The following is a 13,080-nucleotide window of genomic DNA, read 5'->3' on the forward strand; positions in this document are numbered from 1 at the left end:
AGTGTGGCTGTTTTTGTAGAATGGGATAAGTTCGTGCTGCGGCAGGTAAATCACGCGATCGTATGCCATCCACTACAGCTTTGCCTTGCCTTGTACGCCTAGTACCGCCTACAATAGCAATTCATGCTGCAGCAGACATTTATAATTGGTCGCATTCGTGTTGTACTCGCAACTTCACTGTTGGCTTAATTTTTGCAAAATTCCGTTATTGCCTACATCGAGTTAATTGCTACTTAGCCAGATGTATATTTTGATTTCAAATACTTAATTGCTTTCTTTCGCGCCTAACGCCAACTTTTACTTGCACAAGGATTTTCACTGGCTTTCGAAATATATAATTAATAAATGTTTCACCTTTAATGCCTTTTTCCAGTTAATTTAATATTTTTTCTCTTTTATTTTAAGTTTTTCACCATCAATCAACACGCGATAAGAGCAGCGCTCCACAACTAATTTGTTGAACACAAAACGAATGAAAAATAAGCAGAGATAAATAGGAGAAAAAAAGCACTACACATTTTTTTCACTCGAGTGTATGAGAAAAAAAAATATTTCTAACTATTCGGTATTTCTAAAACATTATTACATTTTTAATTTTCACAATTTTTATTTGCGCGTTGCAACAGCCCGTTACTGTTATAGCGGCCCCGGTTGGATTGCATTTGTAGATTTCTGTTGTTGCGCGCTATTTTATGTGCTAAAAGTAGGAAAACTCTTGCAACAGCTCGTACTCGTACAAGTTTAACACATTCTTTTCAAATTCATATTCAAATTTTGTTTTTTTTCTAATGCGATTTTTTCAGCGATTTTTTCAGCGATTTCCTTAGAGTTGCATCAGTGCGCAGGCGCGCATTTTATTGCTTGCATGCAAGTGCTAAACTACACTTACATATACATGCACACATATTTAAATGAAAAAATGATTCGCGATTGGAGCTGCAATGAAAAAAAGAAAACAAAAACAGTAAGTGAGTGAGTGCTACAAAAACAAGTATTAATTACACAGTACAAGAAATTAAAATTTTTTGATTGGAACAGAAAAGCGACTATACCATCCTGAAGGTACTGAAAGCACATCATGAGCGGTCCATTTTTGTATCGGGTGCTTTTTAAGAGCTTGAAAACGTAAAATAATACAAAGCAGAAATATTGTTGGCATGTATGTTTTTTTTTTTATTACAATCTGGTAGATAATTTCATGGCATTTATTTCTCGAGTATGACACCCGGCTCAGCTGGAGGTCTAACATAGAGTACAGGGTAAAGAAATCGAATATAGCACTTTACACGTGTAAGAGAATGTTGTGTACAAAATGGGGTCTCCAACCAAAACTATCCAATTGGTCATACACAGCCATTGTAAGGCCAATACTAACATATGCAGCACTAGTCTGGTGGCCCGCAATAGGAAAAAAATAGAACCAAACCAAGCTGAACAAGATACAAAGAACAGCGTGTATATTAACCTCAGGAGCGCTTAGCACCAGTCCTACTGAAGCGCTCAATGTACTAACTCATCTGCTACCATTAGATTTACACATTAAAACAATCGCTACTTGCAGCGCGGTGAGACTCAGAGACATAGGAAGCTGGACAACAAGGTCGTACGGTCACAGTAAGATACTCCTACAGGGGCCCCGCTGCTCAAAAACAAATCAGACTACACAGTCCCCAACTTTAACATCAAGAAAGACTTTACGGTACGTTTGCTACCGAGAGCCGAATGGGGCAGAGGGAAGGTGATTGGAAGATACGATATTGAAATCTAAACTGACGGTTCTAAGATGAGCTGTGGTGTGGGAGTTGGCTGCCATTTGAAGCCACTCGACCTATCTCAGTCAATTCGACTTCCTGACTATGCCAGCGTGTTCCAGGCAGAACTTTTAGCGATCAGAGAAGCATGCAAACCACTAAAACTTTACAAGGAAGTTGGTGCAAGAGTAGCTATCTTCTCAGACAGTCAAGCAGCTATGAAGGCCTTAGACTCCAACTCCATTTCATCCAAACTAGTCTTACAGTGTAGAGACGTTCTTGGAATGCTTAGTCATTGACTTGAAATCACTCTGATGTGGGTTGCCGGTCATAGGAACATACGGGGTAATGAGATAGCGGATGAGCTAGCAAGAAAAGTTTCGACACTAGACTTAGCAGAGGCGGTGGCAGTCTCCAGCCTACTGAACACAATAAAAGCATCCATTGCTTCACACTGCCATGCTTTAGCCGAAAGAAGATGGCAGCAACTAGCTAGATGCATTACAACAAACAACACATGGCCGTCGTACAAAATCCAAAGGACGAATCACCTGTTAGGATGTTCCCGACGAAACATTTCACGCATTAACGCAACCCTTACAGGCCATTGGATAGTAGGCGATCATGCCGCCCGACTCAAACTCCCCTTCAATCACATCTGCAGAATCTGTCAAGCGAAAGGGGTGAAGGAAAGTCTATTCCACTACTTATGCGAATGTCCACGACTTCGCTCCTTCGGTAAGCCTTTCTTGCAGCAAATTAAGGAGATCTCACACATCGAGGTAAAGAATTTGCTGTTATACTTGGATCTCACTAAATGGATCTGACTTAGAAGCAAAAAAAAGTGGTAGTAAAACGATGCTGGTCACTAATTAGGATTATTTCAGTGGAAATACTGATATCCGGCATATGCCCGTCGCGGTTATGAGTTACAGTCCATTCGATCAGTCCAATTTTTGACTCCTTTTTCCCATAAATCTGGTCGTATGGCGTCAATAGTGACTTGAATATTGCAATACGTCCATTGTTAAGTGCGCTGTGTGGCGAATTGCGCTGTTTTGTTGGAACCAAATGTCGTCGATGTTTAGCTGATTCATGTTTTTAAACCAAAATTCAGTTAGCAGTGCTCGATAGAGCTCGCCATTTTTCGTAACGGCAGCTCTTTCCTCGTTTCGAAAGAAACAGGGACCGATGATGCCGCCAGTGCTCTATGTACTTCGCGATCAGCTTTCTTTTTTTTCTCAAAATGAATTTCCCCAATTTAGAATCGTTGTTCTGGCGTTAAACGTCATCATGACGACTTGCCAAACTTTACTGAACAGAAATGTCGACACAGTTTGCCATTCTCAGCTGTGAAACCATAGTTATCGAAATCGATAGTTCTCAGGTAGTTAAAAAAAACACCAAGTAGAACCACGTTAAGGTCCAGCACGATGTTGTTGTTGTTGTTGTAGCATCATAAACATTCCCCTTACTTACGTACGGGGAATGCTGCTGGAGTGACAGTCCTTACCCGGATATAAATTCGTGTCGTTTCGATAACGTAGAACTGACTGTCGTGAAAACGCGGTCCAGTACGTCTAAATCTTTTGTTACAATGGCGCAAAATTTACAAATTTTGCTCATAGAAATCTTTATTTAATGTGAAAAAAGTGTTATAAGTTGATTTCTAATAGAAACCTTATTTTCCGCCTTCGATTCATCACTTCTTTACTCGGTGGAGAATTTCGCTGCAATAGCGATGAATAAGCGACTTCGTTTGTGAGGAGCAGGACGCTTGCCTTTTGACCGTCCTACGACGTTACTAAACCATTTTGCATATTTTCAGGCGGGATGCTTTGAAATCATATGCATCGTTGGATTCAAGAGAAACTTTTTTGCTTTATTCACTACTTTATTCTATAGTAGAATTTCACAAGGATGATAGATTACAAGGTTTGGCCAGCTGAAGCAGAATTGTGCGCGTATCTTCGATTGCCATGCCACCGGGTACCCAGCAGCAGAATTCTGTTCGCTCATTTCACATGTATTCACACATTCGTCCAATCAGTCGTCGTTCAGATGGCATCACTCATGCTTGCGTTCAATTTTTCTTCAATTCACCAATACAATCGCAATTTTTTCGTAAACGAACCGTTGCATAATCCCACTCTCGTCAGCCAATCAGGTAAATGCTTCAAAATCGCTGAGAGCCGATTAACGGTCTGATGTTGGTCATATCCCTGCACATCTCTGTACATCGTCAGAATTTCACAATTTTTGTGGTACATTTTAACCCACTAGTTGTCCTTTTTAAGGGTCAATTGGACCGATGTTTTAAGAAAATACCAAAAAGACCATTTAAATAGGACATTTGAGGACTAAAATATTGTACGAAAATATATTCCAGACAAAAAAAAAATTAAAATCATTTGCATGACCTCGCCAATGGGTAGGGCCGTAATTTACTCTTATGTATAGAGAAGAGCAAAGAAGTTACAATTGGAAAGGAAGGTTTGACCATATTTGACAAAATTTTTGTAAGCGTAAGGAGCCTGCACCTCCTGATCAGCCAGCCAGCAATTCGTCAGGTCAAATTTTATCGATACTTAGTCATATCCGAGTTTTGCAACATCAGTTTTATTGTGCAATGGAGATTCGGATTCTTCATCTTCTGTGTAGATTTCTTTGTTGCCAGTATTATTATTATTATTATTAGAAGGCCATTACGCACTGCGACCAGAGCTGATCTATTGTGAAAGGCCTATTTTGTAACCCTAGAGTTTTAGGCTTTTTAGAAATTTCAGCACAGTTTTCGGTTTGTTGTTCCAAAGATTGCATGGACATACTACGATACCACCAAGGTGGTGAAGTCTTTGTCTGCCCAACGCAGGACATTCACAAAGCACATGTTCTGAGCTTTCTATGTTCATTTCGCAAAAGCGGCAGACATTGGTCTCGGATAGACCAATATTATTTAGATGGTACCTCAGGCTGCAGTGACCTGTAAGGTATCCTGTTAAAAGACGCAGATCTACTCTGTTTAGTGAGAGAAGTTTGTCAGATATTCCTTTGTTGGGACTTAGGAATAGTTTGGCTTGACGCTGACCGGCACAGTTTAGCCAGTGTGCGGCAAGTTTTCTTTCTTCCCATTTCCTAAGGAATTCATTAATGTGGCCTTTTGTCAGTCCACAGAAAGGCTCAGGACCAGTGAGTTGCATATTTGCTCCTTGTTTTGCAAGGTCATCAGCCATTTCATTTCCCTCATGTCCTTCATGTCCCGGAATCCAACATAGTGTTACTATGTTGAGGATTCCTAACGTGTTTAGAAGGTTTAGGCAATCATTTACCAATTTAGAGGTGCTAGTTGTTGATAGAAGGGCTTTTAGAACCGCTTGGCTATCTGAAAGTATGTAGATGTGAGTACCTCTCATTTTCCTTCTAAGGCATTCTCTCACACATATTTCAATGGCATGTATTTCTGCCTGGAATATTGTTGGGTAGGATCCCATAGGAATCGATTTTTCGAATTTGGGTCCATTGATTTCTGCCCCTGTTCTACCATTTTCCAATTTGAACCCATCAGTAAACCATAGCTGGGAGCCAGGTTTGAAAGTGATAGAGTTAGTTCTCCAGTCTGTTCGTTCATTAATTATAACTTGGAAGTTCCTGAAGAGTATTGGTTTGGGTGATAGTATATCATCCGTATGAAGAATGGGACTATGTAGGAAGTCTTCTAAGATCTTTAAATGTCCTTTCATATCCCCACTTTTAAGTTCAGATATACCTTTTAGTCTTAAGGCACTCGAGCGAGCTTTCCTTTCAATTAGAATTGGAAGCGGTGGTATGTTCAGGAGCACACCCAATGCATCCGTGGGACATGTTTTCATAGCCCCTGTAATACTGACTATGGGTTTCACAACTGTGGTGAATGTCCAGAGGGTCATTCTAGGGTTTAGTCCCCATGTCTTACCAAAAAGGCCTTGTACAGGCAAAGAATGCCCTTGTGGCTTTTGAAGTAACTCTCTCAATATGGGAATTCCACGTAAGCGTTTTGTCAAGACTAACGCCAAGATAGTTCGCTTCTGTCGAGAGTTCAAGTGTTGTTCTATTAAGGGTCGGACATTTGAGATTTATGTTCCTTCTCCTAGTAAACGGTACAAGTGTTGTTTTGGATGGGTTGATGGAGAGCCCTTTTTCCGTACACCATTTGTTTATTATTATAAGGGCTTGCTGCATGCGATCCGAAATGGTTTCCTCATGCCAGCCTAATACATAAACTACTAGGTCATCAGCGTAACCCTGAGTGTGAAATCCTAGGTTATTCAGTTTGTGGAGAAGTTCATCTATGACCAGAGTCCACAAAAGAGGGGAAAGTACGCCACCTTGAGGGCAACCTCTTGTGGCTTTAATAGATTTGATTGTTCCTCCTAGTTCGGTGCTGATCGTCCTAGATTTCAGCATGAATGTTATCCATCTAGTGATGGGTTCAGGTACCTCGTTTAGATATAGGGCATTATAGATTGCCTCATAGGAGGTGTTGCCAGTATTTCTTCTATAACTAAGGTGTATTCTGTGCGTTAACAGGTCACTCTTCTTAGGAGTTGTTCTAGTTTTTGTGGGAGTTTTAGTTTTTTTTTTTCATTTAACCAGACCAGATACAGAGTTTAAAATACTATAGAAATGCCTTTTAACAGCGATTTGATTACAATTTCTTCATTTCGGTGTTAGGCAAGTGGCTTAAAAACCACTTTTTTACTACAACTTGTTATCATAAACTCTCAACTTTCAAGGGACGCTGAATAACCCGACTGTTGCATCAAAAATACCATCGTTCAAACGAAATAGAAATAAGCTACCGGACGATCCAGAGTCATACCCGACCAAGAATTGTTAACCCCTTAAAATTGTTCACAGATTTTTAGGCGTTGGTGCGTGACTACCATTCGGAATTCACAGAGAGAACGTTGGTTCGAATCTCGGTGAAACACCAAAATTAAGAAAAACATTTTTCTAATACCGGTCACCCCTCGGCAGGCAATGGCAAATCTCCGAGTGTATTTCTGCCATGAAAAAGCTCCTCATAAAAATATCTGCCGTTCGGAGTCGGCTTGAAACTGTAGGTCCCTCCTTTTGTGGAACAACATCAAGACGCACACCACAAATAGGAGGAGGAGCTCGGCCAAACACCCAAAAAGGGTGTACGCGCCAATTATATATATATATAACAGCAACAGAACGTTGTATGTATATCATCCTTGCCAACTCCAGCTTTACAACAACCCGAAGCGACCTTACTATAGTTGGGTGGAAGCGCTTTCATCAATTCAATATATCAGTCCAGTAACGATCTTTGGTGACACTTTCTTCCATTTCTTCCTATCTTACATCCTGGTTAGCTGGATGAGGTTTTCATACCACAACAAACCCAACACCAAATCTGAACTTCTTCACTTGACACCTAAAATAGATGTCAGAAGGTCCAATGCTTGTTTGTTTTGCCACATAAAACACATTTTTGAGCTTTTCAAGTAAATCAGCCTGGCAGACGTAAGGCTAAACTGAATTAGCTCACCGACCTGATTACTAAAGAATGTATTTATATTCTTAGAGGCGGCCGTAGACGAGTTTAGATGCACGTGCACAGGCGATAAAATAGAGTCAAAATATTCATTATTGAATGTTTTTGTGCTTGGGAGAAAATTAGTCGAGCCACGGCATTCAGTGGAGTTGAGAATCGCTCCATTCACATTGTGATAAATTGTGCGTAAATAAGTGTATACAGTGTGCCACTTAAGTCACCGTACTCTTGTTATATTTGCACAAATCACCCTGTAACTTGGCCAAATTTTTATTTAGTTTAAAAAAACTTTGATGCAGGCTAACAAAACAATATATTTTCTATAAATATTGAATTATTATTAATTAAAAACGAAAGGAACTTCAATATCTGCGTCAACAAAAGTCTACGTACTCTCACAAACTAATATAAACTTATTAACTCTAAGGCACACTATTTTCATTACAACTTTTAGCTTAGTATCTAGTGGGATAAAACCCTTCATCTTAATCACTTCTATGAGGCGATTTGGCATTGACATCACCAGGTTTTCAATGTAATTGGTATCCATTGCGCACCACTCTTGGTACAATGCCTCTCGCAGGAGGTTTTTATTGCTTATGTGGTGCTTTCTTATTTTTTTCCAGCATATTCCACACGTGTTCAATCGGATTGATATCCGGGTTCTGCGGTGGCGTCTCCAAAAGGTGTGGAGTGTTGTACGCGAGGTACAGCCTGGTGTTCATTGCTTTGTGTTTAGGGTCGTTGTCTTGCTGAAAATAGAAATCGAAACCTATTCCCAATTTCTCGGCGCTGCTCTTCATATTTTTTTTCAAAATATCTATATACACGTATTGGTCCATCACTCCGTCGATAAATTTCAAATTTCCAACTCCACCTGTTTTACGGTTTTTATGATATTTTTTGGATTTTGGAGAGCTTCTCCTGGTCTTCTCTATATGCGGAAATGCCCGTCTGAGTCAAAAATATTGTACTTCAACTCATTTGAGAAGATGACCTTCCGCCAGAAGTCAATTGGTTTGTCCACATACGCTTTGGCAAACTCTAAGCGCATCCTCCTATTCATTAAATTTACGTGCGGCTTCTTGCAAGGAGTGTAGGACCTAAAGTTATATGTTTTTATTGCTCTACGGACTGTTTCTGGGTGCACCTCCTTGTCAATGTTGCGACCTAGCACTGACACAATCTGCACTGCGCTACAAAAAGGATCCTTGTCCACCAGATGCTTTATTGTGCGCCTGTCACGATAGGAAAGTGCAGGTGGCCGGCCGGATCTTTTGTTAGTTTTAATGCGTCCTTCGTATTTCAATCGCCCAATGACAGTCTGAATAGTGGATTTGCTTCCACCCATAATCTAAGCTATCTCTGCATACGATTTTTGCTCTTTTGTATAGAGATGTAGGATCTTTCCACGATCATCGAGTGATAACTCTTTTCGAGGCATTTTGTCTATAAAAATCGAATATTTTGTCCAGCTCAAGCAAATCACGCCAACTATAATGAATTTACTCATTACTGCACACATTTTTCGAAAATCCCCGTTATTTCTAAGAAGAACGCTGGCGCCAGACAGCGCAAGAAATTAAGAGTACGTAGACTTTTGTTGACGCAAATATTTGAGTATGTTTACATTCATTGGAATAATATAAGACTAAAATTAAAAGTAATTGTTTTTCTCTTATGGCTTAGAAGAAAATATATTGTTTGATTAGCCTACATCAAAGTTTTATAAATTTAACAAAAATTTGGCCAAGTTGGAGGGTGATTTGTGCAAATATAACAAGAGTACGGTGACTTAAGTGGCACACTGCTCCTTTTCAAGATCAAATTAAAACAAAAAATGAGACCTTTTTGAATATTTGGAGTTTGCAACTTTTCCGATTTTTTTTTATTATATTTTGCCTTTTTTGAAAAATCCTATATAAGCAAATATAAATGAATAAACTCTCGCAAGGTTAGTTACATTTTTACACATACATTTATTTTTCTTTAGCTTTGGTTTGCACATCTATTTTTGAAATCTTCCACAAAATCGTTGCGTTCGTTGAGAATGTTAAAAAATAAAAAAAAAAAATTATTTAAATCACTTTAAAAATTGTATTCTTTACACATTTTCGCATTCTTTTCTTTTAAAAGTTTTGTTTTTTTTTTTGTTGGTTTTGTATATTCGTTATACAAGTTTCATTCACTTGTCGATATTCCATAAATTTTCGAAAATCGTCGTTATCGTCGTCGTCGTCGTCGTTGTTATTGCTTCTACCGTCGCACAGTATTGTAGAATTGAGACTAAAAATGAAGCGCTTGAATTTCAACACAGACTCAAGACTACAAGTAAATGTAAGAAAAAACAAAAATGTTTGCTTGCGGAATTTGTAAGCTTTTTTGCAATGCCTTTATTTTTGTGCCTTTGTTAGCAATGTTAGCGATTGTGTGCGCATTCATTTAATTTAATAATACGAAATTCTCACTCAAGTCGAATAAAAAAATTAACAAAGAAATAAATGAAAATGTAATGCATAAACTGCCTGTGGCTCAAACACGACTCGATTGCAAAGATCGCTGAAGATTACCACATACATGCATTGACTGCAAACAAAAAAAAAACACTAAAAATAACAAACAGAATTGCAAAAAAAGAATGCAATAACAAATTCGACAAATGTTTGTGTGCTCATGTGAGACACGCCGCCATCTATTATACGCGCGAATATAATCGGGTGTGTAACGCTATTGTCGTCGTCGCTCGCCTATTGTATAGCATCAGCCAGCAACAACGCTAACTTACACTACTAACTAAACGATTTTTTTTTTGTTGCTTTTTTCACTTTGCATTGTGTGGGTGGCACTTAAAATGTTTTTGTTTGCTTTTGGCTTGCTTGGCATTCGAGCGAGTCAAAGTTGAATGAGAAAAAAAAAAATACAACACATCGGTTTCGCTTTCATTTTGTACAAAGCTGCAGCACGAAGTATAGCGAAAGGGCATTGATATTTATTAATATGAAATGAAGAAGCTTTTTGCCGAAAACTACTTACGGTTGTGGAAAAATTGGGAATGCAGTGAAAATGTGAGAAGAAAATAGTGTGGGAAATAAAATAATTTGATTACATACATCATAAATATTTTAGCATTATGAGCCATGAGAAAATTGTTTAGTGAAAAAGTAACGGTTAACAGCGTTCAGTTGTAGTTATGAATGACCTAAGTTAAAGAAATCAATAACTTCATAAAATACCGAGAAACTAGCTTTGTTATTCCTTAGAAGTTCCCTTCGTAATTTCCTGATGAAATCTCTTACCATCTTTAAGGTCGCTATAAGTCACGTTTTAAATGCGTGGGTAAAATCAAATACTTCCTTGGAATGGAATAGTCTTACAACAACAGAACTTGACTGGCACAAAAAACACTTTATTTACTAAGGTGAAGCTCAACTGTTTTTGTTTATGGAGCAGTCTGAGCAATGAACTACATGATTTACAGAGCAGATGTGCCTTTTGCACAAACATGGCTGAACAGTTATTTATCGCTCTTTATATTAAAATTTTTATACGATGGCGGCCAATCGGTATTGGTATAGCTAAATACTCAATATTGATATCTGTCATCATTTTGAAATAAATGCTTGCCGCACCAAGATGGCGAACGAGCCAATCTTACTCAAATTGTATTTCATAATCAGAATGGAATTTAGTACACATTTACCAATTTTGATCCTTAACTGTAATCGCTGACCGAAAACGAACGAAACAGAGCCCAAAAGTTAGAGAAATAATACAATCAAAACAACAACAAGAAAAAAAACCAAAGACAAGCTAACTAAAAATTCCATAAACTTTGGCAAAACCACTGAGTGTCTGTGGCTCGGTACGGTCAAGACTAGCAAGCAAAATGTTGGAGCTACTAAAATCAAAATAAAATAAAAACATTAGACACAAGCCCACTAATCGGTTAGCTGCTGGCGCTGGGTCAAGTCGCTCGTAAATTACATGAACCGGCTAAGAGCGGCCCAAAAAAGGAACGAGCAACAATTTGAAAGCAAGTGTGAGCATAGAATGCGAAGTAGAAACGGAATTGGGAAACATAGTTAGGCCAAAAGTGGGCAGAAAAAGCAAAACAATAATTAAAAAAAATATATGCACGCGTAAATAAGTAAGAAAGCAATACAAAAGGCACGATTCGATAAAAGCGTAGCAATTAAATTGAGAACAAAGAAATAATTAAAATGTAATTTAGCTAACTGCTCTTAATTGACAGTTTGAAAAGCAGCGAAAAAAAGCAACAATTTAATTGCACTTATGAAAGGGTTTTGCTTTGGCTTGAAATCGATAAGCGAGCAAAGGGGGGACGGAGGAGTAAACGATGATCACCTGATGATCAAGAATTTTACGCAGTAGACTTTATTTGTTTATGGGATTGAAAAACTTTTTTGCCAGAGTCATTTACCATATACGAACGTTTATTGGTGATTTTGGGTATTTCACTGACTGGCAGCACATATGGATATATGTGTGTATGTATGTATGCATCTATGTATGAAAGTACGAATTGTTATTGATAGAGTTCATATGAGTGTAGGTGTTAACCAAATTTGTACGAATCAAGTGTGGGTAAAAATTCACTTGTTTATGAAGGTGAATGCACTGATTTCAAAATGTGTTACACAAGTGTTTGGAGTGAGTTTTGAAAGCATACTGTTTTTAATTTTTTATATTAAGGTTTTCACAATTTGAAAAAAAAAAAATTATACTTATAGATTAAAGAGGGGAACTTGAGGTAACTGAAATATTAAGATTTGCCTACAGGTTAACGGCTTTTTACCACTGCTTTGGATCTGCACAAGTAACTCACACTTGTGTGGAACTCACTATAGTAGTGAATGGATGGTGGATGGAGTATTGACCGAAAGTGCCTCGAGTGTTTCGTAAGTATTGCGGATGACCGACTCGTTAAGGCCCGTGCAAATATAGGTGCATTGTGTACAATAATAGTAGCAGGAGTATTGAAAAGCTTTAACTATTTATACATTTTTTTATAAAAATATATGCTTTATACTACGATAAAAATTATATAACTTAAATCTTCAAACTTTGTACAAAATTGGAAAAATCAAAAAAACTTTCAGCAAAATTTCAAACTTTTCAAGCAGATTTTTTTAAAACATTTCAATTATGCAATTTTATAGTTCATTGATTTTTTGTATAATTAAGCGCAAGTTTCAAGTTGCGCAAAAATATCAGTGATTTGTGAAAAACAAAACCTTTTTGTTGGCGCTCTGCAATTTCTCTATATAATTAAAACTTCGAGCAATCGTTATTTGGAAAAAATTGCTTAACACTATCAAAACCAAAAAAGTTAAAAAAAAAACAAAAAATAGTAAAACAAAAAATAAAAAAAAAAAAAATAAAAAAAAAATAAAACAAAAAATAAAAAAAAAATAAAAAAGTAAAAAAAAATAAAACAAAAAAAATCGAAAATTATCAAAAATTTACATTAATTTTGCGTTACTTTAAACTGGCGCAATATTATACTAAAATTAAATGGCGTGCAAAATTCCGCCTTGTTTGAGAGAAGTTTACGCATATTCCGGTACTTCGACTCAGTTCTCAATGAATTTGACTGCATGAGCTGTTGCCCATATGGGCTGTCAAATTTATTTAATTTTAGAGTTTTGCACACTTTTTTTTTATCTTTTTTATGTTTATTTTTATTTGTTTGAGAAACGGTTGCGCTTATTGCGGTACCGCAACTCAGTTCTCAGTTAATTTGACAGA

At 37.5% G+C, this 13,080-nt stretch overlaps 1 protein-coding gene across 7 annotated transcripts in view; it reads right to left on the reverse strand.

Annotated features, from left to right (window-relative positions):
* LOC129244938 (homeobox protein 5) overlaps positions 1–13,080 on the reverse strand; it is a 177,053-nt gene that overhangs the window by 103,237 nt on the left and 60,736 nt on the right. For 5 of the 7 annotated variants that reach the window (XM_054882860.1, XM_054882855.1, XM_054882861.1 and 2 more), the window contains exon 2: positions 587–936. The exons of 1 other annotated variant lie outside the window; for it this stretch is intronic. The gene's annotated coding sequence lies outside the window, so the exon portion shown is untranslated. Of the gene's footprint in view, positions 1–586; positions 937–9,288; positions 9,357–13,080 lie in introns of those variants that run through there. One more of the 7 variants, XM_054882858.1, reaches the window with a different exon arrangement.

The sequence above is a fragment of the Anastrepha obliqua genome, chromosome 4 (assembly GCF_027943255.1).
Source record: "Anastrepha obliqua isolate idAnaObli1 chromosome 4, idAnaObli1_1.0, whole genome shotgun sequence".
Classification (NCBI taxonomy): Eukaryota; Metazoa; Arthropoda; class Insecta; order Diptera; family Tephritidae; genus Anastrepha; species Anastrepha obliqua.